The sequence below is a fragment of the Hyla sarda genome, chromosome 6, assembly GCF_029499605.1.
Source record: "Hyla sarda isolate aHylSar1 chromosome 6, aHylSar1.hap1, whole genome shotgun sequence".
NCBI lineage: Eukaryota > Metazoa > Chordata > Amphibia > Anura > Hylidae > Hyla > Hyla sarda.
Window position 1 is genome coordinate 187,022,249 of NC_079194.1, and position 26,218 is coordinate 187,048,466.

Here is a 26,218-nt window from a genome sequence, read left to right on the forward strand (position 1 = left end):
AATCCCTAAGATTAACCCCTTAACGACGCAGGACGTATATTTACTTCCTGCGCCGGCTCTTGCGATATGAAGCGGGGTCGCGCTGCCTGGCCAGGACCCGCGGCTAATACCACACATCGCCGATCACGGCAATGTGCGGTATTAACCCTTTAGAAGCGGCGGTCAAAGCTGACCGCCGCTTCTAAAGTAAAAGTATCCCGGCTAGTCAGTCGGGCTGTTCGGGACCGCCGTGGTGAAATCGCAGCGTCCCGAACCGCTTACAGGACACCAGGAGGGCCCTTACCTGCCTCCTCAGTGTCCGATCGATGAATGACTGCTCCGTGCCTGAGATCCAGGCATGAGCAGTCAAGCGCCGATAACACTGATCACAGGCGTGTTAATACACGCCAGTGATCAGCATTAGAGATCAGTGTGTACAGTGTTATAGGTCCCTATGGGGTCCCTATACAAAAAAAAGTTAAAAAAAAAAGTGTTAATAAAGGTCATTTAACCCCTTCCCTAATAAAAGTTTGAATCACCCCCCTTTTCCCATGAAAAAAATAAAACAGTGTAAGTAAAAAATAAAAATAAACATATGTGGTAATGCCGCATGCGTAAATGTCCGAACTATACAAAAATATCATTAATTAACCCCTTAAGGACTCAGCCCATTTTGGCCTTAAGGACTCAGACAATTTAATTTTTACGTTTTCATTTTTTCCTCCTCGCCTTCTAAAAATCATAACTCTTTTATATTTTCATCCACAGACTAGTATGAGGGCTTGTTTTTTGCGCGACCAGTTGTCCTTTGTAATGACATCACTCATTATATCATAAAATGTATGGCGCAACCAAAAAACACTATTTTTGTGGGGAAATTAAAACGAAAAACGCAATTTTGCTAATTTTGGAAGGTTTTGTTTTCACGCCGTACAATTTCTGGTAAAAATGACATGTGTTCTTTATTCTGAGGGTCAATACGATTAAAATGATACCCATTATTATATACTTTTATATTATTGTTGCGCTTAAAAAAAATCACAAACTTTTTAACCAAATTAGTACGTTTATAATCCCTTTATTTTGATGACCTATAACTTTTTTATTTTTCCGTATAAGCGGCGGTATGGGGGCTCATTTTTTGCGCCATGATCTGTACTTTTTTTTGATACCACATTTGCATATAAAAAACTTTTAATACATTTTTTATAATTTTTTTTTTAATAAAATGTATTAAAAAAGTAGGAATTTTGGACTTTTTAAATTTTTTTTCGTTCACGCCGTTCACCGTACGGGATCATTAACATTTTATTTTAATAGTTCGGACATTTACGCACGCGGCGATACCAAATATGTCTATAAAAAATGTTTTTTACGCTTTTTGGGGGTAAAATAGGAAAAAACGGACGTTTTACTTTTTTATTGGGGGAGGGGATTTTTCGTTCATTTTAATCGCGAACTGCCGCAGATGCCGGGATCTGTATTGATCCCGGCACCTGAGGGGTTAATGGCGGACGCCCGCGAGATCGCGGGCGTCGGCCATTGCCGGCGGGTCCCTGGCTGCGATCAGCAGCCGGGATCAGCCGCGCATGACACGGGCATCGCTCCGATGCCCGCGGTTATGCTTAGGACGTAAATGTACGTCCTGGTGCGTTAAGTACCACCTCACATGGACGTGCATTTACGTCCTGCGTCCTTAAGGGGTTAAACCGCACAATCAATGGCGTACGCGCCAAAAAATTCCAAAGTCCATAAAAGCGTATTTTGTTCACTTTTTATACCATTAAAAAATTAATAAAAAGTGATCAAAAAGTCTGATCAAAACAAAAATCATACCGATAAAAGCTTCAGATCACGGTGCAAAAAATTAGTCCTCATACCGCCCTGTACGTGGAAAAATAAAAAAGTTATAGGAGTCAGTAGATTACATTTTTAAACGTATAAATTTTCCTGCATGTACATATGATTTTTTCCAGAAGTACGACGAAATCAAACCTATATAAGTAGGGTATCATTTTAACCGTATGGACCTACATAATAATGATAAGGTTTCATTTTTACCAAAATATGTATATATGTATATAACTGGGGAGCAGCGCCTTTAATCTGTTTGGCACTATCCATATTTGGGAAGTGTTGGTGTGGCACCATGGTCAATCTACTCTGATGCATCAGGCATTGGTGGGTGGAAATCCTGGCTGATCCATGCCTGATTCATCTTCACAAAGGTCAGTCTCTCCACATTTTTCATGGACAGACAAGTTCTCCTTGGGATGACTATGGCCCCCACTGCACTACACAGGATGCCAACTGACTACATAGGATGCCTCTGTGGTAGGTCAGTTTGTCCTCCCTCTCAGTGAGTGTAAAAAAGACCCCTATTTTGTGCCGGTAGCGAGGGTCCAATAAGGGGGAAAGCCAGAAGTCATCCTGCTGCCGAATGGTGACAATTTGCTGTCACTACACAAGCAAGTGAGCATGCATCGTGCCATTTGTGCAAGTGACTCGGAGGGACTCCCTGCCTCCATCTCCACTGCATACTGCCAAGGTGTGTGTCTGGGTCCTCTGTCTCGCCTTCCTCATAACCCTCTAGCTGTTCCTGTTCCTCCTCTCCTGTCAGATTACTAGAAAAAACACCCATTTGGTGAAACCCAAACTGTGCTCCACAGTGCCCCTCCCCCTCCTCCTCCAGTTCAGTCCCCACAGGGCTCATGTGGCCGTGAGATGTAGGCACCACGTCTCCAGTGCCCTGACCAGCCATTGTTTCCAACATGTGTTGTAAGAAATGAAGCAGTGGAATGACATTGTTCATCCCGTAATCCTGGCCACTTACTAATAATGTGGCTTCCTCAAAGGGCCTGAGCAAACGGCAGGTGTCACGTATGAGCTGCCACTGGTTAACATTGAAGTTACACAGGGGAGTACCCATATCTGCTTGGATCATCAAGAAATCGGTGATGGCTTTTCTCTGTTCGTACAGTTGGTCCAACATGTGGAGGGTGGAAATCCAATGTGTGGCAATGTCACAAATCAGCTCAAGGAGGGTGTGCTTTGCAGTGTACAAGTGGCTGAAGTGCATGCACAGTTTCCTTCCCATTGTTAGGATGTATTGCAAATGGGGACAACACTTCAGGAACCACTTGACAACCAGATTGAAAACGTGGGCCATGCAGGGCGCATGGCTCAGCCTTCCCAGTCGCAGCGCAGACAAGATGTTCTTCCCGTTGTCAGTCACCATGGTTCCCATTTCCAGTTTTGGAGTAAGCCATGTACCGATTTCTTTACAAATGACTTTTAGCAGTTCCTCCCCTGTTTGACTCCGTTCGCCAAGGCAAACCATGGGAAGAACAGCGTGACACCGCCATGCCCTGCACACATGGTATGCTGAAGGGGCACTGAGACTTATCTGGGCAGTGGAGGATGAGGAAACGGTGGAGGTAGAGGAGGCGGAGTCGCACACTGTCACAGGATCAACAGCCTGGGAGCGTGGAGGAGGAAGCGGCGTGACCTGTCCAAGTTGGTGTTGTGGCTGTGCAGGAACCACATTCACCCAGTGAGCCGTAAAGGACATGTATTGTCGCTGACCATAGTTACAGCTCTAGTTGTCTGTCATGCACTTTGGTATACACCAACAGGTTCAAGGACTGGCCCACCTTCTGTTCCACAAAATTATTCAGGGCTAGTACTGCCTTCTTTGCAAAGAAATGACTGCTTGGCACTCTCCACCTTGGCTCGGAACAAGCCATCAAAAAAAAACCATCAGTTCTCTGAAAGGTGCAGAGTCCACCACTTGAAAAGGGAGGGACTGCAGCACCAGCAACTTAGATAGGAGTACATTCAGCTTCTGTGCCATTGGATGAGTGGGTGCATACTGATTCACCAATGGATTGTTGGCATAATGACTGACTTGAAGTTGGAGGAGCAGGAGCATCTGGAGTGACAGAAGATGAATATGATACACAGCTCCCGCTTAATGGTGACGATGCCTATGTTGATGCAGGGCTGAGGTGTCAACATTGGGACCCTGGCCACGCTTCACCTTCTGCTAACACATCTTGCATGTGGCCAGTTTAACATCCTCCGGATGCTTGATGAAAAGCTGCCACACCACCGAGTAGCTGATTTCCCCACAAACAGTCCACACTGATTGACTGCTATTGCTGCTGACTCCATGAACCCCTGTTCCACTGCCTCCTCGGAAGGTAGGCTGCCCTGAAGCAGGTGGTTTCACCCGAGCACATTTGGCTGAACCCACAGCATAAGATACTTCTGTGGGGGAGGGAACAGCATAGGACAGAGGCAATGGGTGGACAGGGACTGCTCCCGGGTCATGCCAACTGGGGGTTGAGGAACCCACCGACTGTTGACTGGGGATGTCAAATGTCACTTGTGATGAAGTGGATGACCGTATTAAGTAATCGATGACGGGAGAAGGGTTGCTGATCAAGACACGACTGCTAGCTGATACCGGGAGCTCAGGCCTCTCGCTGCTGCGACCTCTGCGTGATTAATTTAGACCTCTGCCACTCCTCTCTGCACGTTCTGGCACTTCTCTGCCTGACATACTTAGTGCATATGTGAGGTGAGTGCAATATGCTTCACTACACTTAACCCCTTAAGGACCAGGCCCATTTTGGCCTTAAGGACCAAACCAATTTTATTTTTGCATTTTCGTTTTTTCCTCCTGGCCTTCTAAAAATCATAACTCTCTTATATTTCCATCCACAGACCCATATGAGGGCTTGTTTTTTGCGTCACCAATTGTACTTTGTAATTACATCACTTATTTTTCCATAAAATGTACGGCACAACCAAACAAATATTATTTATGTGGGAAAATTTTAAAGAAAAACGCAATTTAGCAAATTTTGGAAGGTTTTGTTTTCACGCTGTACACTTTCTTGTAAAAATGACATGATTTCTTTATTCTATGGGTCAATACGATTAAAATGACATCCATGTTATATGCTTTTCTATAATTGTACCGCTTAAAAAAAATCTCAAACCATTTTAACAAAATTAGTATGTTTGAAATTGCCCTATTTTGACCACCTGTAACTTTCTCATTTTTCCGTATATGGGGCGATATGAGTGCTAATTTTTTTCATCATGATCTGTAGTTTCTATCAGTTCCACTTTTGCTTAGGTTTTACTTTTTATAAATTTTTTATGAATTTTTTTTTTATAAAATGTGACAAAAAACAGCAATTTTGGACTTTTTAAATTTTTTTTATGTTTACACCGTTCACCGTATGGGATAATTAACAATATATTTTAACACGCGTGCGGCGATAACAAATATGTGTACAAACAATTTTTTTATGCTATTTTGGGGGTAAAATGGGAAAAACTGATGTTTTACTCTTTTAGGCTGGGTTCACACTACGTTTTCTCCCATATGGGAGCGCATACGGCAGGGGGGAGCTAAAACCTTGCGCTCCCGTATGTCACCGTATGCGCTCCCGTATGTCATTCATTTCAATGAGCCGGCCGGAGTGAAACGTTCGGTCCGGTCGGCTCATTTTTGCGCCGTATGCGCTTTTACAACCGGACCTAAAACTGTGGTCAACCACGGTTTTAGGTCCGGTTGTAAAAGCGCATACGGCGCAAAAATGAGCCGACCGGACCGAACGTTTCACTCCGGCCAGCTCATTGAAATGAATGACATACGGGAGCGCATACGGTGGCATACGGGAGCGCAAGGTTTTAGCTCCCCCTGCCGTATGCACTCCCGTATGGGAGAAAACGTAGTGTGAACCCACCCTTATCGGGGAGGGGATTTTTCAAATTTTTTTACTTTTTTATTTTACTTTTTTTTACTTTTTTTTTTTTTACACTTTTTACGTCTCCATAGGGGACTATTCATAGCAAACATTTGATTGCTAATACTGTTCAGTGCTATGTATTATCAGTGATCTGCTCTGGTCTGCTCGATCTCAGACCAGAGCAGAAGACCCCGGGAGACGGCCGGATGCTGGATGATCGGATCCCCTCGGCAACGCTGCGGGCGATCTGATCATCCATTCAAAGTACCGCACTGCCACAGATGCCGTGATATGTATTGATCACTGCATCTGAGGGGTTAATGGTGGACATCCGCGGGTTCGCGAATGTCCACTATTACCGGCGGGTCCCTGGCTGCTGACAGCAGCCGGGACCTGCCAAGCATGACCCGAGCACCACTCTGGTGCTCACGATCATGGTGGCCGCGTAAATGTACGTCATGGTGCGTTAAGTACCACGTCACCATGACGTACATTTACGCCCATTGTCGTTAAGGGGTTAAAACAGTATTTGTCTTCAACACCAGCAGGTGTATACTTTTGCCTGGCCTTTCACAGTATCTAAGCCCTTAATACTTTAACAGGAACAAAATAGTACACCACTTAGATCTACGTATGTGGTATGCACTTATGAGGGGAGGACAATGCGCTCCAGTACGCTTAAAACAGTATTTGTCTACAACACAAGCAGAACACACCAGTGCTGCAGCACACAGTTGCTGTGTACTACACCCGAAATTGCACTTTCTCTCTCAATCTCACTCCTTTCCCTATCAGTGCTTCTACGCTGGATTTGGGCTTTAGGTGAATCGCTGCTGAAAAAAAGCTTTTCTGTGCAACACACTGCTCTCTGTCCTTCTCTGTAGTAGAACACTGATGTGACTGGGAGGTTAATCACTGCTGTAAAAATGCTTTTCTGTGCAACACCCAGTGCTGTCTGTCCCTTTCTCTCTGTAATAGAACGCTGATGTGACTGGGAGGTGAATCGCTGCTGTAAATATGCTTTTCTGTGCAACACACAGTACTGTCTGTCCCCTTCTCTTTCTCTGCAATAAAAGGCTGAACTGACTGGCCTCAAGATGGCTGCCGATTATATAGGGCTGTGACATCCCAGGGGTGGCTGGCTGCTGATAGGCTGCATCCTGTATGTGATTCAAGGTCATCCGTCTACCCTTGTTCCCGCCTTCCCAGGATTCCTTGCCCCATGTCCTCACATGTGGATCCTGGTCCACACTAAAGGGAGTTTAATGAAGTGATTGCGTGATCAAATCGCGGCTATATTCGTGTTCATTGCAAATCAAATTTTTCCTGAAATTCGTAACAAATTTGAATTTTGTCAGATTCAATTTGCTCATCCCTAATGAAGACCAACATTTGCGTAGGTCTATTTATTTAAAAAATTTTTACATATACTGTACATACAAATGCGTAACTATCCATTTTTTATGTTTATACATGAACAAGTATATATTCTTTTCTTATAAAGAATGTTATAGAATTCAACTTTTCTGTGCATTCCAGAAAGTAACAAGCGAATATATTCAACAGACCACCGGTTTCCACCTATCCATGTATTACATGTAAAACACAAGTCTTATATATATGTTTCCCAATTCACATTAACTATTATGTGAAATGTATTTTTAACACGTACACTCAATAGCCAAGTCATATTGCGAATAGCGTAGAGTTGATTGTTTTGTTTGTCTGATATTGCCAATTGCAATATGTGTTGTATTATTTAATATCTGTTTTATTATTTATTATTATAGTATTATTTAATGTACTAATATCTGTTGTATTATTGGAATTATTGTAACTGGGCTGGTTAATTGCACTGTAATCTGTGTTGTTACTGTTTTACACACACATGACAGATCATAAATATGGTTGAATGTTATTCGTTGACCAATCCATAGAAAAATAGATGCCAATGTTAAGTGATTGGCTCCAATGTAGCTTTAAAATGGGATCAGAGCTTATGCCCACTGGAGGAGATAAAGGATTGTTCATCGTTACCCTTGGTCATAATGTGACCTGCATATAAAATCATGTGACCTGCATATAAAATGTTATGTATCACATTCAGTATATCTCTTCTATAATGCATGTAATTAACATTTCACGGTCTATAAACCCAAAATCTCCAATGGCCTATTATTGTAGATACATTTTAAATTATAAATATGGATTTTATACCCTCTCTGTGAATCTGCTCTGCTTGTCATAATCTGCATTGGGTGATGTAAATGTCATTTTACAGTATTGATCAGGAAGTGAAAAAGGAATCATATATATATATATATATATATATATATTTTACACATTATACGTCATTGGCACATGTTGTCGAAGAGAACTGCAGTGTATACAGTGGGGATCAAAAGTTTGGGCACCCCAGGTAAAAATTTGTATTAATGTGCAAAAAAATCTCCAAAAGGCATCAAATTACAGATTAGACCTTCTTATAATATGTCAACAAAAGTTAGATTTTATTTCCATAATTTACACTTTCAAAATTACATTAAACAAAAAAATGGCATCTGCAAAAGTTTGGGCACCCTGCAGAATTTATAGCATGCACTGCCCCCTTTGCAAAGCTGAGACCTGCCAGTGTCATGGATTGTTCTCAATCATCATCTGGGAAGACCAGGTGATGTCAATCTCAAAGGTTTTAAATGCCCAGACTCATCTGACCTTGCCCCAACAATCAGCACCATGGGTTCTTCTAAGCAGTTGTCTAGAAATCTGAAACTGAAAATAGATTACGCTCACAAAGCTGGAGAAGGCTATAAGAAGATAGCAAAACATTTTCAGATGTCAATATCCTCTGTTCGGAATGTAATTAAGAAATGGCAGTCAATAGGAACAGTGGAAGTTAAAGCAAGATCTGGAAGACCAAGAAAAATATCAGACAGAACAGCTTGCAGGATTGTGAGACAAAAACATTTCAAAACCCACGTTTGACTGCACAATCCCTCCAGAAAGATCTGGCAGACACTGGAGTTGTGGTACACTATTCCACTATAAAGAGATACTTGTACAAATATGGTCTTCATGGAAGAGTCATCAGAAGAAAACCTCTTCTACATTCTGACCACAAAAATCAGCATATGAACTTTGAAAATGAACATATAGCATAGCAGAACAAAAAGCCTGATGCATTTTGGAACAAGTTCTGTGGACCGATGAGTTTAAAATTGAACTTTTTGGCCCGAATGAGCAAAGGTACTTTTGGAGAAGGGGAACAGAATTTAATGGCATGGGGGGATCAATCATGCTTTGGAGTTGTATTGCAGCCTGTGGCACAGGTAACATCTCACAAGTAGAAGAAAAAATTGATTCAATTAAATTTCAGCAAATTTTGCAGCTAACTTGATGCCAGGGATATGAGGCCAGGATATGAGGACGGGATAGGAGGTTAAGATATGATGAAAGGATATGAGGTCGGGATATGAGGTCGAGATAGGAGGACGGGATAGGAGGTCGACATATGAGGATGGGATATGAGTTCGGGATAGGAGGTCAGAATCGGAGTTCGGGATAGGAAGTTGAGATATGATGTCGAGATATGAGGATGGAATATGAGGACAGGATATGAGGATGGGATATGAGGTGGAGATAGTAGGTCGGGATATGAAGAAGGGATATGAGGATGGGATATGAGGTTGAGATATGATGATGGGATATGAGGTCGGGATATGAGGTCGAGAGAGGAGGATGGGATAGGAGGTCGAGATATGAGGATGGGATATGAAGTTGGGATATGAGGATGGGACCTGAGGTCGGGATATGAAGATGGGATATGAGGTCGGGATAGGAGGTCGGGATAGGAAGTCGAGATGTGAGGTCGAAATATGAGGACAGGATATGAGGACAGGATATGAGGTTGAGATAGGAGGTTGGGATATGAGGACGGGATATGAGTTCAAGATAGGAGGTCAGGATATGAGGACGGGATAGGAGGATGGGATATGATGATGGGATATGAGGACGTGATATGAGGTCAGGATATGAGGAAGGGATTTGATGACGGGATATGATGACGGGACATGAGGACAGGATATGAGGACGGCATATGAGGACAGGATATGAAGATGGGATATGAGGATGGGATATGAGGTCGGGATAGGAGTTCTGGACAGGAGGTCGAGATATGAGGACAGGATATGAGGACAGGATATGAGGTCGAGATAGGAGTTTGAGATGTGAGGTCAAGATAGGAGGTCGGGATATGAGGACGGGATATGATGAAGGGATATGATGATGGGATATGAGGACAGGGTATGAGGTCGGGATATGAGGATGGGATATGAGGTTGAGATATGAAGACGGGATATGGGGTTAGGATATGACAACAATATATGAGATGGTACGATCTATTGCCCCGTTAATTTTCCTCTTGTTACAATGTTGGCACTTTCTTTTTCCCAAAAGTTTAATAACAGTTGCATGCAGTACCAGATTTAATATTAGAAACCTATAGAAACAATTACCTGACCCAAATAGGCTATACCTTAAATAGGTACTCCTGTGGAATTTATTTTTTCCTTATTAACTTGTTGCAAAAAGTTATACAGATTTGCAAATTACTTCTTTTAAAAATCTTAACCCTTCCAGTACTTATCAGCTGCTGTATACTCTAGAGGAAGCTCTTTTATTTTTGAATTTATTTTCTGTCTGACCACAGTGCTCTTTGCTGACACCTCTGTCCATGTCAGGAACTGTCTGGAGCAGGGGAGGTTTGCCATGGGGATTTGCTCCTACTCTGGACAGTTCCTGACATGGACAGAGGTGTCAGCAGAGAGCACTGTGGTTAGACAAAAAATAATTTCAAGAAAAGAACTTCCTCTGGAGCATACAACAGCTGATAAGTACTGGAAGGGTTGAGATTTTTTAATTTACGAATCTGTTTATATTTTTGGAGCCAGTTGATTTGAAAAAAAAGTGTTTTCCACCCGGAGTACCCCTTTAAGACAGATATAGCTTTAAAATATTTGCTCCTGTTACAGCCCAGGAGGAACACCAACTAGAAGGATATTACCTAATAGCAGGCTGGGCCTTACAGTGCCACACCCTGGCATGGTCACAGGCTTTAGGGGTCTCACAGTTGCACTCAAGGGAGCTTGAGGATCCTCCCAGGCAGTGCAGATTTTCCCCAAGGGCACTCCTTGATAAGGGGATCACGGTGGTATTTGGGCTGCCCTGATGGTTGTGGGTGGAATGAAATCCCAGACACAAAGTGGTAAAATAAATGGAGACAGGTTGTCATTCTTTGCTTGATTCTGTGCTATGAGGTAGAAGGTCACACTCTTGTAGAAATGTAGTAATAACTTCCATTTCTTTAGCAGTAATATGCCTAGAGCAAAGGAATACCATGATATAATATTGGAATGTGAATGGGGGTCCCTGTCCCCTTTCTACTCAGTTCCTTAGAAAGTTTAGGTATCAAAGTCCACTCACTTTCTGCTTCACTTAAAGGACAAGTATCATGAAAAAAAAATAGGGCATACGTTTTAGATTGCGGGGGATCCGAGCGCTGGGGCCCCCGCGATCTGCTGTTTGGAGCTTCGACTCTCCATCACAGGGGCGCGTCATGACCCCCGCCCGAATCGCCCATTCGGCAATCTTCAGCTTTCTCATGGAGCTATATAGAGGGGGCGTGGCGCCTCCACTCGGGCGAGGGTAGTGACGCGCCCCTGTAATGGAGAATCTAAAACTTCTCTCCTTCAGATAGGGAATACGTTTTTCTTCATGATGCTTATCCTTTAAGGGGGTTAGTTCATACCAGTTGGCTCCCAGCAGGTGTTCTGACACTGCTTCTGACACTCTGTAATGCCCAAAGCTCTGGGGTGTTGATTGTAAAGGTTTATTTAGCTCTCCTAGCCACTCTGATGACAAGGCTTGGCCTAAAGCCCAATTGGTCCTAGATGGCTGTGATGCTTGTGCATACCTTCCCTTCGCTGACTGTAGAAAGTTGTAGCTATGGCACCAGGCAGACCGATGGGGTCTTGAAGTGTAAACTATGAAAGGAAGGCCTCCTCACACTCTATCACTGACTGGTTCTTTCTTCTAGATATACACCTATAGCTAGTGTAGGTGTGCCAGCCACTTGCTTTTCGTCTTCATACAAAACAACCTCTAGGTGACTAAAACACTCACAGTACACAAAAACATTGCATACATTGTAGTGTATACACTGTCAATGCAAATGATAGAAATAATGCATAAGACTGTATAAGGTGATAATGAAACAAGCCATACAACAGAGGGTGACATCTCTAACAACTACTAAGTAGCATGAAAAACATGCAGTACTTTTTATGTCACCTAACACCCACTACAACCTCCCTTATTGACCATAGTAGTTAAATTCATGTAATGTACATATAAATATATATGTTACATATATCATTGTATTTATAAGTAAATCTTTCCATTAGCAGTGTCACGTGTAGGTCTATAGGAAAATCTGGCCCTAATCTCTGTGGCACTTTGACTAATGTGCACATTGTCTTATACAATGTCCAATAAATGGAAATATGCCTGGGTATTGTGTACATAAAAAATATGTCTACTTTGTAGGTATACTGGATAGAACATATCCTATCCTGCAGATAATGGGCACCAATATGGAGATGTGCAGCCTTTATTAGATTCTGATCTGAGCAGATGGGATGTAATACGAAGCTTAAAAAATGCTTATTCTTTGGCTTATTTTATAGGCCTGTTGTGATATAAATTGAAATATTGCAGAATTGGCAGAAAGCCCTATGCCAAGGGAAATTCTTCAGGGGCATCTGAATTTATGTGAGTATGTCTGGACACCAGTAATGAACTGATAATAAAAAACAACTTGTTTCTAGAGTGCTTTCTGCATTCAATTTAGCAGCTTAGGAAGCCTTTAGCTTCATGTTGATTAACGATTTTTAACACTATTTGTTGACCTACAAATGTAAATTTCAGTTTCCTATGAAGGTTTATGAGTTCTCTGTTGCCTTCCATGCTACAGCTGGCTCCGTTCTCGTGCATTTAATTGGACTATAAAGTAAAGGAGCAGAGATATTTGGTAGAACACACCTGCAGTAACAGCTTCTGGATCATCATGTTCCCTTCTGTTTTCTGGAAGATATTATTTTGACACCTGTGAGTAACCTTTCCAAATGAGAGTGTGCCTCTCCCTCTGTCCCATCCCACCACCCAAGACGAAGAATAATAACATAGACGTTAGGAAGCCAGGCTATAATAAGGATGAATTCCAAAGAGTTTGTTTTGTTTGTTAAGCCACTGTCAATCCTCCAGCAAGCCTCAAGAGGGTCTTATAAATTGGACTTCTTCTTTAAATGACATCCAAAAATCCCCTTGGCTAATGGCAGGAGAGAATTAGGATGTGTGTGATCTGTAAAAGGTGCTTAGGAGAGCATCCATATCTTTGTGGAATGCTATAAACTTGCTTTGCCCTATAATCACGTAACATACCGCATATTCACTGCAGCCAAGGATTCTGGGAAAAGACATGCACTTATAGCAATCATTTATTCTAGGCTACATCATGCATTAGAAGAAGATTGCTCAGTTATTCTTGCTGGTATCTGTGGAAAGTGTCCAATGATGAAATGAATTAACCTCTCTGGGATTCTGGTTTGGCATTGCATTGTCTTTGTTCTGAGCTTCACAATATTACATTTAAAATTAAACTTATATAAGTGTTGTATAAAAGTTTATATGCAGGATCTGTATACCATATAAGTGATTATATACAGGACCATATACTGTAGAGGTATATACCAGCTGTACACAATATCTGTATAACATATAAGTGATTGCAGTTACATTTAGGGACTCACAGGTCACGTCTTTTCTGATCAGCGTCATTCTCTTTCCTTTTCTTCTCCGTCTCAGACCCCCATGATGTCTTCTTTCAGCCAAAACTCTTCTCTTCAGCACCTGCAGGACAAACATGTTAGACTCTGCACTTTTTCATTGCTGATCCCCCTTTTCCATTTCAATTCCCAATCCCCTCCCTCTGTACCATTTCAATTCCACGCTTTGATCCGCTCTGTGCCATTTCCTTAACCAACCTGCCCATTCCCTGTGCCATTTCATAAACCCCCCTCCCCTCATCCCCTGTGCCATTTTATTAACTCCTTAAGGACACATGACGTACCGGTATGTCATGTGTCCGCTCCCGATCTATAACGCGGGGCCACGGCGTCTAAAGTGAAAGTGAAAGCATGCCGGTTAGCTCAGTGGGCTGTTCGGGATAGCCGCGGTGAAATTGCGGCATTCCGAACAGCTTACAGGACAGCCGGAGGGTCCCTACCTGCCTCCTCGCTGTCCGATCACCGAATGACTGCACAGTGCCTGAGATCCAGGCATGAGCAGTCAAGCGTCAGAATCATCGATCACTGGTTTCCTATGAGAAACCAGTGATCACTGTAAAAGATCAGTGTGTGCAGTGTTATAGGTCCCTATGGGAGCTATAACACTGCAAAAAAAAAGTGAAAAAAAAAGTAAATAAAGATCATTTAACCCCTTCCCTATTAAAAGTTTGAATCACCCCCCTTTTCCCATAAAAAACCCAGTGTAAATAAAAATAAACATATATGGTATTGCCGCGTGTGGAAATGTCCTAATTATAAAAATATATTGTTAATTAAACTGCACGGTCAATGGCGTACACGAAAAAAAATTCCAAAGTCCAGAATAGTGCATTTTTGGTCACTTTTTATATAATGAAAAAATGAATAAAAAGCGATCAATAAGTCCTATCAATGCAAACATGGTACAGCTAAAAACTTCAGATTACGGCGCAAAAAATGAGCCCTAATATCGCCCCATACGTGGAAAAATAAAAAAGTTATAGGGGTCAGAAAATGACAATTTTAAACGTATTAATTTTCCTGCATGTAGTTATGATTTTTTCCAGAAGTACGACAAAATCAAACCTATATAAGTAGGATATCATTTTAATCGTATGGACCTACAGAATAAAGATAAGGTGTCATTTTTACCGAAAAATGTACTACGTAGAAACGGAAACCCCCAAAATTTACAAAACAGCGTTTTTTTTCAATTTTGTCTCACAATGATTTTTTTTCCGTTTCACCGTACATTTTTGGGCAAAATTACTGATGTCATTACAAAGTAGAATTGGTGGCGCAAACAAAAAGCCATCATATGGATTTTTAGGTGCAAAATTGAAAGAGTTATAATTTTTTAAATGCAAGGAGGAAAAAACAAAAATACTAAAACGGAAAAACCCTAGGTCCTTAAGGGGTTAAAACCCCCTTCCCTTATCCCATGTCATCTCATTAAACCCCCCTCATCCTGTGTCATCTCATTAACCCACCTCCTCCCGTGTCATCTCATTAACCCACCTCATCCCGTGTCATCTCATTAGCCCATCTCATCCCGTGTCTTCTCATTAACCCCCTCCATCCCCTGTGTCATATCATTAACCCCCATCCCCTGTGTCATCTCATTAATCCCCCCTCATCCCCTGTGCCATTTCATTAACCTCTCCTTTCCTTATCCCCTGTGTCATCTCATTAAACTCCCCTGTGTCATCTCATTAAACACATCCCCCCACCCCCCTGTGCCTTTTTGCCTTTTACAAACACACACACCAGGCCTGTGAGTCCAGCAGGCTCAGGTGGTGCACAGTCCTGTCCAGTGCCATAAAAGATAAAAAGTATAGCGCTCCATGGTGTAATAAAAGAGAGACCTATAAGGTCAATGTGCAAATAGCAAAGAGGCTCACCTGATAGAGTTGTTTACCCACATGCACAACAATGGTGAGCGCATGTAATGTCCGCAGCCAGCCAGGCTGAACAATGTAGGATGAGAAGACGGGCTTCAGTGGAATGCCAGCTTTCAAATGGTGCAGGACATAGACGAATCAACAGGCAGGTAAAGTGCTAGAGTTGTTTATTCTCCCAACATGCAACGCGTTTCACTGCTACAGCAGCTTCATCAGGCATAGCAAGGAACATATGGGTGGTAAATTTATCCCGGTAACGAAAGGATACATAGGGGCAAGAGGAGGGGAAAGGGAAATGGATGAAGGGAGGAAGGAGAAAGGAGGGAGGGAGGTATCCTCACGACCGGGCAAATTGCAGCGTACAAATACATTAATATATATATATATATATATATATATATATATATATATATATATTTCAGTGTAAAACAAGCAAAATGAGACCTATATTAAAGTATATGTATACAAATATATAAATAAAGGCAAATAAAATAAAATTATGGTGAATGAGACAATATAGGACGGACACAATATTAGCGAATGTTCTTTATGGTCTCATTCAGACCATGCGGAATTAGAGTAGAAAGTGTAAATATCCAATATGATTCGCGATTAATTAACTGCTAAAAACGATTGGGTCTATTGGATGGAATAGATTCTAAAATAATTAAGCGTAAAAATGAGATGTCACTTTTGTGAACTAAAGTGAAATGATGTGATACACTATGAAGTGTGAATTTGTTCTTAATATTGGATCGATGTTTTGACATGCGGCAACATACTGTTTGAATTGTAAGTCCGATATATTGGATATTACACCTGCAAGATAGCAGATATATAGCATATTGGGTATTACAGTTCAGACATTGTTTAATATTAAACATTTTTTTGTATAAAAAGAACAAAATTTATCCACAAATGGATCCATCATGCTACAACATAAGCAACGAGTTTTGTTGCACGGTGAACATCCCATAATGGAGGGGATAGATAAAGTATTGGTATGCAAAGGGTTTTTTAATCTATTGGGAGCAAGTACATTTTGAAGATTCTTAGATCTCCGGTATGTAATACGAGGTTTAGGGGGGACTATATCCTTGAGTATCGGATCATTCCGAATAATGTGCCAATTGTGTTTGAAAACATTATGTATCAAAGGGGCCGCTCTATTATAATTCGTAATAAAATTATATTTGAACTGATTGGTTTGCTTTTTATCTTTTTTCTGTTGTGTCATAGTAGAAAGGTCTGTCTGTGTTTTATTTTTCACTTTATGATATGCTTGTGTAAGTAATGAATCCGGGTATCCTTTTAGTAAAATTTATTCTCAAACACAATATTTTCTCAATTGATGATGTCATTTATCAACACATCAGGGGCTGTGCTATGGGGACGCGCTTCGCCCCCAGTTATGCAAATTTGTTCATGGGGGCATTTGAGGCCATCCACATAGCACAGTCCCTGATCTATTCACCATTTATTTTATTTTTCCGGCGCTTCATTGATGATTTTTTTTTTCTTTGGATAGGCACAGAAAAACAAGCACATGATTTTGTTAACCACTTAAATTCCAACACTTGGGGTTTACAATTCACTATTAATTTTTCCCACACAAATATAAATTTTTTAGATTTGGAAATCAATAATTATACAAATACACACCAGAACTCACCTCAAAACTGTTGATGTTAATAGTTTTCTAGATTACACCAGTGCTCACTATCCCAGTTGGTTGAGAGGAGTACCTTATGGCCAGTACCTTAGAATTACAAAAATTGCACCACTGATCATGATTTTTTGTTACAGGCACAAATATTAAAACAACGATTTTTATCTTTTATCAGACCTTTCTACTCTTACACAACAGAAAAAAGATTAAAAACAAAGCAATCAGTTCAAATATAATTTTATGACAAATTATAATAGAGCGACCCCTTTGATACATAATGTTTTCAAATGCAATTGGCACATTATTCGGAATGATCCGATACTCAAGGATATAGTCCCCCCTAAACCTAGTATTGCATACCGGAGATCTAAAAATCTACAAAATGTACTTGCTCCCAATAGATTAAAAAACCCTTTGCATACCAATACTTTATCTATCCCCTCCATTATGGGATGTTCACCGTGCAACAAAACTCGTTGCTTATGTTGTAGCATGATGGATCCATTTGTGGATAAATTTTGTTCTTTTTATACAATTTTTTTTTAAATATTAAACAATGTCTGAACTGTAATACCCAATATGCTATATATCTGCTATCTTGCAGCTGTCATATCCAATATATCACATTGCCGCATGTCAAAACATCGATCCAATATTAAGAACAAATTCACACTTCATAGTGTATCACGTCATTTCACTTTAGTTCACAAAAGTGACATCTCATCTTTACGCTTAATTATTTTAGAATCTATTCCATCCAATAGACCCAATCGTTTTCAGCAGTTAATTAATCACGGATTATATTTGATATTTACACTTTCTACTCTAATTCCGCATGGTCTGAATGAGACCATAGAGAACGTTCGCTAATATTGTGTCCGTCCTCTATTGTCTCATTCACCAAAATTTTATTTTATTTTCCTTTATTTATATATTTGTATACATATACTTTAATATAGGTCTCATTTTGCTTGTTTTACACTGAAATATATATATATATATATATATATTTTAATGTATTTGTATGCTGCAATTTGCCCAGTCGTGAGGATACCTACCTCCCTTCTTTCTCCTTCCTCCCTTCATCCATTTCCCTTTCCCCTCCCCCTGCCCCTACGTATCCTTTCGTTACCTCGATAAATTTACCACCCATATGTTCCTTGTTATGCCTGATGAAGCTGCTGTAGCAGTGAAAGGCGTTGCATGTTGGGAGAATAAACGACTCTAGCACTTTACCTACCTGTTGGTTCATCTATGTCCTGCGCCATTTGAAAGCCGGCATTCCACTGAACCCCGTCTTCTCATCTTCCACTGTCCAGTGCCAGGCAGTGAAGTGTCCTTCTGGTGTCCTTCGGCAGCTCTTTGGTCTTGGCCATGGTGGAGTTTGGAGTGTGACTGTTTGAGGTTGTGGACAGTTGTATTTTATACTGATAACAAGTTCAAACAGGTGCCGAGGGGAGGACAGAGAAGACTGTTAAAGAAAAAGTTACAAGTCTGTGAGAGCCAGAAATCTTGCTTGTTTGTAGGTGACCAAATACTTATTTTCCACCATAATTTGCAAAAAAAAAAAAAAAATCTTTAAAAATCAAACAATGTGATTTTATGGATTTTTTTTCTCATGAGGTCTCCCATAGTTGAGGTATACCTATGATGGAAATTACAGGCCTCTCTCATCTTTTTAAGTGGGAAAACTTGCACAATTGGTAAAAAAAAAATGTCTATATTTTAGTATGCAAAAATGCTGTCCCTTCAGCTATTCCATGTGTATCTCTGTGAGGAGACCAAGTACAGGGAGTGAGGGCAGGACACTCAGGGCTCTGTGCAGGCTTCTGGCTTGTCAATCATCTTGATGTGTGACTGGGGGTCCTCAGTGTACAGAGCTCCACTTGTCCTCAGTGCACAGAGCCCTGCTTGTCCTCAGTGTACAGAGCCCTGCTTGTCCTCACTGCACCGAGCCCTTCTTGTCCTCAGTGTACAGAGCCCTTCTTGTCCTCAGTTTACAGAGCCCTGCTTGTCCTCAGTGTGCAGAGCCCTGCTTGTCCTCAGTGTACAGAGCCCTGCTTGTCCTCAGTGTACAGAGCTCTGCTTATCCTCACTGCACAGAGCCCTTCTTGTCTTCAGTGTACAGAGTCCTGCTTGTCCTCAGTGGACAGAGCCCTGCTTGTCCTCAGTGGACAGAGCCCTGCTTGTCTTCAGTGCACAGAGCCCTGCTTGTTCTCAATGTAAAGAGCCCTGCTTGTCCTCAGTGTACAGAGCCCTGCTTGTCTTCAGTGCACAGAGCCCTGTTTGTTCTCAATGTAAAGAGCCCTGCTTGTCCTCAGTGTACAGAGCCCTTCTTGTCCTCAGTTTACAGAGCCCTGCTTGTCCTCAGTGTACAGAGCCCTGCTTGTCCTCAGTGTACAGAGCCCTGCTTGTCCTCAGTGTACAGAGCCCTGCTTGTCCTCAGTGCACAGAGCCCTACTTGTCCTCAGTGTACAGAGCCCTACTTGTCCTCAGTGTACAGAGCCCTACTTGTCCTCAGTGTACAGAGCTCTGCTTGGTACACATAGGTACACACAGGCAATAGCAGGGACAAAAATATACACATTTCTAAAGGATGTATATTACAAATATACGTTTTTTTCTACATTATATAAAAAGAATTTGCTAATGACAGATACACTTTAATTTTAACTGTATTTCCCTGTATGTAACCTTTATTTTCTCACCTATTTTTTTCTATGCTCATGGACTCCACAAGACTTTCTGCACCAATACTGTGAAGAAGCGTCCTATGTTCTATTATGTTCTATTAGACTCAAACACCTTCTTTGTAGCCTTAACCTCCACAACCATGCCAAGTAAGTACCTGTCCACCAGGTATTCTTTCTCTTAGCTACCTGATCAGCTTTCTTCTACTGACTGATCATTTGAGTAGGCAATAGCAGTATAAAGTTTAGAACCCCTTCTGACCATCTTAGTCTATAGGCCTTTGCTGTGTAATTGTCCTTCACATATGGACATTTATGGAAATGCAGCTATTGAATTGTTTATACTCTTGTGCAAGATTACAAGAATTTCTCTTTTAGAAAGTTATGTGAAGACTAAAGATGTCAGATTTACAGGTTTCTTACACAACAAATTAAGGTAATATGATGGTGGCATTTGTAAGTGTCAAAGTAAGTAGAAGAATTAAGAAGAAAAAAAAAACCCCAGGAGCACTTTATGATCAATTTCTACAAAGGTACAAAATCATTGATCCTGCATCTCTAACGTCAGGGAAGTGAAATACATTTAAATGCACTGCATGACTCCAAGTATTTGTAAGTGTTTTGTTTTCTATGGTATTGAATGAACTATTTAGCATCCTCTTTGTAAACAGTAAGTAATACATCCTACGCATAAAGTACAAATCTAATAGAACTGTATCAATAACAGGTATTCAGAGAGGAGACAGCAAGAACATTGAAAAAACACCTGTATGGTAAATATATACAATATATAGATGCAGGGGGGCTGAGTTTGTCATTTAGCACAAGTCAGTTTATAGGACTACAGTTAAACCAGGATTGGGTTTGATGTCTAAACATTATAATGAACACATATGACAATTAGAAGGTAATCATATGGGACACATACTGTACTTTGCAGCTGTTTAATAGAGACACATCAAACACTTTTCTATGAACAGCTGTAGCTTGTCAAGTATGTGAATGTAAATATTTGAACCCTTTTCCCTTTACAATGACAAGGACATTTTTGCATTCTTTCCCTGAGTATTCCAATATTTTAACATTATGCCACCCTATACACAGAATGTAGTCAATAAGATTGGTTCACACACATCAAATCCCATTTACAGTAGAGCCTAATCTCATATGCAACACAATTAATTGGTGGTCTGTGTTCACATATCTACTTCTCTATGGTTGGATCATGACTTACTTACCTGCCAAAATGCTGTCCCTAGAATAGCAGCCTAGGCAGAGGCGTAACTTGTAGCTTCAGGGCTCAGATGCAAAATCTGTAACAGGGCACTGTGTGTCTCTTAGAATAATAATAATTATAATACTGGTCTCTTATGGGGCAGATGTGCTTTGGGACCCCCTTAGGCACCAGAGCACCATGTGACTGCTTCCTTTGCACCCATTATAGCTATATCCCTTAGTGTTGGTGATCTTTCTTTGATCTTTCTACTCCCAGCCGAGTCAGTTGGAATAAAGGAAACTAGAATGCAACAGTATTCAATTCACAGAAAAGATTTCACCAAAATATCGATCTAATATGACTTAGTAGAATCAATGTATAGGAAGAGGATTAAATGCAGCTACCATATTTATCGGCGTATAACACGCACTTTTAAAACTTAAATTTAAGGCAAAAAGTCTGCCTGCGTGTTATACGCTGATAAGTCTTCTGGTCACTGATTTAAAGCGGCCGCAGCAGCGGCTGCTCGTTAAGTATTAACAGCACGGCCTTGGCCACTTTAAATCAGTGACCAGCGGAGTCTCCTCCCCGCACTGTCACTTGTTTACTCCCGCACTATCCACAGGTACTGGTGTGGTGGATAGTGCGGGAGACGCTGAACCTTACCTTGTCCGGATCTGCCCTACCTTTTAATCAGTGTCTCCCGCACTATCCATCACACCAGTTCCTGTGGATAATGCGGGAGAAAACAAGTGAGTTTCACTCTTCATTCCCCCTTTTCCCTACCTCCCCCCTCCCTCATCATTCCCCCTTTTCCCTACCTCCCCCCTCCCTCATCATTCCCCCTTTTGCCTGCTTTTTATAGATTTGTTTATTTTCCTTACCTGTCTGTGCTTCGGCAGGTCAGGTCTTGTGGGCTGCGGTCAGTGAAGCTGATGAGTGACGTCCTCTGCCGGCTTCTCTGCGCGGCATCACGGATCTCACTTTTCATTTCCTGTAGTCGCCGCAGAAAAGTGAGTTCCGTGATGGCGCGCAGAGAAGCGGGCAAGTCACTCATCAGCTTCACTTACCGCAGCCGGCAAGTCACTCATCAGCTTCACTGACCGCAGCCCGCAAGACCCCCTAGCCTGACCTGACCTGCCGAAGTGCAGACAGGTAAGGAAAGGGGAAGAGTGGTCTTCAACCTGCGGACCTCCAGATGTTGCAAAACTACAACTCCTAGCATGCCCGGACAGCAGTTGTTGGAGTTGAAAACTCTAAGTCAGTCTCCTGAATATCTCCAGTGCACTTAGAAAAGCATGCTTTCAAATATGCAGCAAGCTAACAATAAAATTATCCTGATAGATGAGCCATGTGAAATAGGATCCAACCAATGATGGATATAAGACATAGTGTAGGCTGGGAAATAACTGATAATAGTATATAATCAATATCTTTAGACATCCGTTTTCTTATTTGTCTATTCAATGTCATTTTTGAATATGTAAATTAAGTAGTAGGTATGGGCACAGCTTTAGGCTACAATGAGTTCACTGTCAAATGGTCTTCAGTCATGAACATATTGCAGTCTGTATCTTCAAAAACAAACTCTGTGGTTTCTTCTTCTACTGCCCTCAATAACAACACAAGCAGATGATCTGTACTTCTGTGTGGATTCTTTGTGGTAATTGCAAATCTAGGGTAATGTTTTTCCTCCATGTAGTTATCACATGATTTTTCCCTCTCTGCTAGTCATAGATGCCCTTATACACACCCCACCACTATCACCACCCTGCCAAAAAGGATACACAGACTGATATACAATGCATGTCAAACAAGTACCTTTTTAAGGGAACCTAACTGGTGACATTAAGGGGATCCCTTAAATCAACATAAAAGAGGGGAAAAAAGCTACCAAGAGCATAGTTGGATTTTGACCCAATGGGCCCATTCATTGAATGAACAACCCAATCATTTCACGTACTGCCTTATTTCAGCTGGGGAGGTGCTTTAGAGAAACTGAATACTTGTTACTGGGTTCTCCCACAGATAACACCTAATCTCTAAATGGAATGGTCCAAAGTAGACAACCCCTTTTAGAGCAAATTGGGCCGTAATTCACAATGTAAAACAAAATGCTGTACTATATGCCAAAAAAAAGTACAAAAATCGCTGCTTATTTTTATTAGTTATTTACAAACGAAAATAAAATGAATGCAGCACATCCTGAAACCTTGTACATTTACACGTTCAGTGTGCGGTGTGTAGTGATGAGCAGACCATCTGGCTTGCAAATATACAAAGTCAAAGAATTGTGATATTTATAAATGATAATCATGTGCCTCTTGCAGTAGTGTTAGTCAGATCCAAGCTGAAAATGAGCCGACACGTCTTTGCTGAACATGTTGTTTTCCGCTCGGAGGGGGTGATATGAATATTTATGTATCTGCTTGATAAGATCTTTATTAAGAGGTTTAGCATTACTTGGAGTAACATTTCTCCCCCTTGTGTTCAACAACTGATGCTTTTCTTTTTAGTTTTTCTAATAGACTTATTTGCTGAATGTGTTTATCAGAATCCTTAATCAAAATACTAAATATTCAGACGCTTCATAATGCTAATTCAATTATCGCCAATTAATTCCCAAAATGGGCATATGGAAGTGGGCCGCCTGGGGAATGGAAAGTAATGATGTGCTTGAGCCAGATCAGATGTCTGAAGCACCAGGCAACATCCTTACTCTACCTTGTCAAAAATTAATAAAGATTATTTAAAAAACTGCAGTTTCAGTAGTGAGGATTCTGTCGGAGATGAATCTCCTTTAATCATGATCAGTTCAGGCAAGAGTATATACCATAGGACCCCTGGAGAGAGGGGGCCAGATCCAATCCTGTTCCATTTTCTATTGGTTAAATGTGCATAACTCCTCTGCATTGTCAACAAATGAATGAAAGAAGCATTGCTCAATGGGTCACGGAAAGAAAAGAAAAACCCAACCTTTCAGTCCTAGAAGGCAAAAACAGATGACTTTAACCCCTTAAAGAGTACCTATCACCAAATAAAACTTTTAATATAGTGTTCCTTGTGTAAATAGCAGACACTTTCCCAGTCACTTGCTTTTAAAATTATCAGCATAAATGTTTAAAGTGTAATAGAAAAAAACACAACTAGGTGGCTCTGTTCTGTTCCCTACTACAATAAAAACAGGGAGTTTGGTCTCCTCCCGGTCTTACAGGAGTCCAAACTCAGGAAGTGCTTCACTGCACTGAGCTTGACTGACAGCTGCACAGAAAATGAAAGCTCCACAGATTCTCACAGAAAGCTGCACAGACTGAAACCTGCAGGAGAGCCTCTCTGAATACTGCACAAACTGAAACATGCACAGAGCCTGAGGTCTTCTATTCATCAAAGCACTGCAACCATGTGAGAGCAGAAGTGGTCCCCCAGCAGGGCTCAGTGATATCAATCCTTCTGGGAAACGCTCACTTTATTCTGATGTGAGCAAGAAGAAAGGTAAGATATACAGCTCATTAAAGCTCTGAAATTTTTTTTAAGGGCAGGAGGGGTGTTAGGAGTAGTTAGGGAACATAGCCTGAGGTACTTTTTAAGGATCGGGCCATTTTTCATTTTTGCACTTTCGTTTTTCCCTCCCCACATTCTAAAAATCATAACGCTTCCAATTTTCCACCTACAGACCCATATGAGGGCTGTTCTTTTTTTGCCACCAATTTTACTGTTACACCGAGTGCTCCGGCTCCTCCTCCTCCTCCGGAGCGCTCGCGGCGTTTTCTGCCCTGCAGCGCTCCGGTCGGCAGCGCTGACCGGAGACGCTGCTCTGTTGTGCCCAGCGGGGATGCGATCTGCCTAGCGGGACGTGCCCGCTCGCGGATCGCACCCCGTTCCACTCACCTGTCCCGATCTCCTGCTGGGTCCCGTTGCGCGCCCCCGCTTTCTAGGGCGTGCGCGCATCGGGGCTCTCAGATTTAAAGGGCCAGCGCACCGCTAATTGGTGCCTGGTCCAATTATCCTAATTAGCTTCCACCTGCTCCATGTGAATAAAAACCCACTTCCCCTTCCTGTCCTTGCCGGATCTTGTTGCCTTAGTGCCCTGAGAAAGCGTTTAGTGTGTTCCCTAGCCTGTGTACCCAGACCTTCTGCTGTTGCCCCTGACTACGACTCTTGCTGCCTGCCCTGACCTTCTGCTACTTCCGACCTTGCTCTTGCCTTGTCCCTGTGTTCTGCTCCTGTCTCAGCTGTCAGCCGGGTGGAACGACCTGGGGGTTACCTGCCGCTGCAAGTCCATGCCGCTTTGCGGCGGGCTCTGGTGAAATCCCTAAGATTCCGTTAGATTCCAGTAATCCCTTAGATTCCGTTCCCCTGGTACGGCCCACGTCATCACCCCACTGACACAGAGGATCCACCTCCAGTGTCCTCGCTGCATACCAGTCCGGTTCCTGACATTTACTTTGTAATGACATCAATAATTTCACCAAAAAATCTACGGCAAAACCAGAAAAAAAATATTTGTCTACGGAGTGCACTTTTTGGTACAAATTACACCTTATCTTTATTTTGTAGGTCCAAATTGTCGCAAGGATACCTAATTTATATAGGTTTTATTTTATTTCACTACTAAAAAATGATAACTACATACACCAAAATTATTATTAGTATGACCCCTATAACTTCTTTATTTTCCGTATACAGGGATGTAAGAGGGCTCATTTTTTACTCTGTGATCTGAAGTTTTTATCGGTACCATTTTTGTTTTGATGGGATTTTTTGATTGCTTTTTATAACATCTTTTAGGGTATACAAAATGACCAAAAATACCCAATTTTGGACTTTGGAATTTTTTTACGTTTGCGACATTGACCGTAAGGTTTAATTAACTTAATATTTTTATGGTTTGGACATTTATGCACGTGGCAATACCACATATTTATTTATGTTTACATATTTTTATGGGAAAAGGGGGGTGATTTAAACTTTTATTAGGGAAGGGGTTAAATCACTGTTACATGCAATATTCTGATTGCATACACTGTTCAATGCTATGCCATAGCATAGCATTGATCACTGTTATTGGCACTCTGCTGCTCCAGCCTGAATCTAAGGCATGGAGCAGCAGAATGCCGA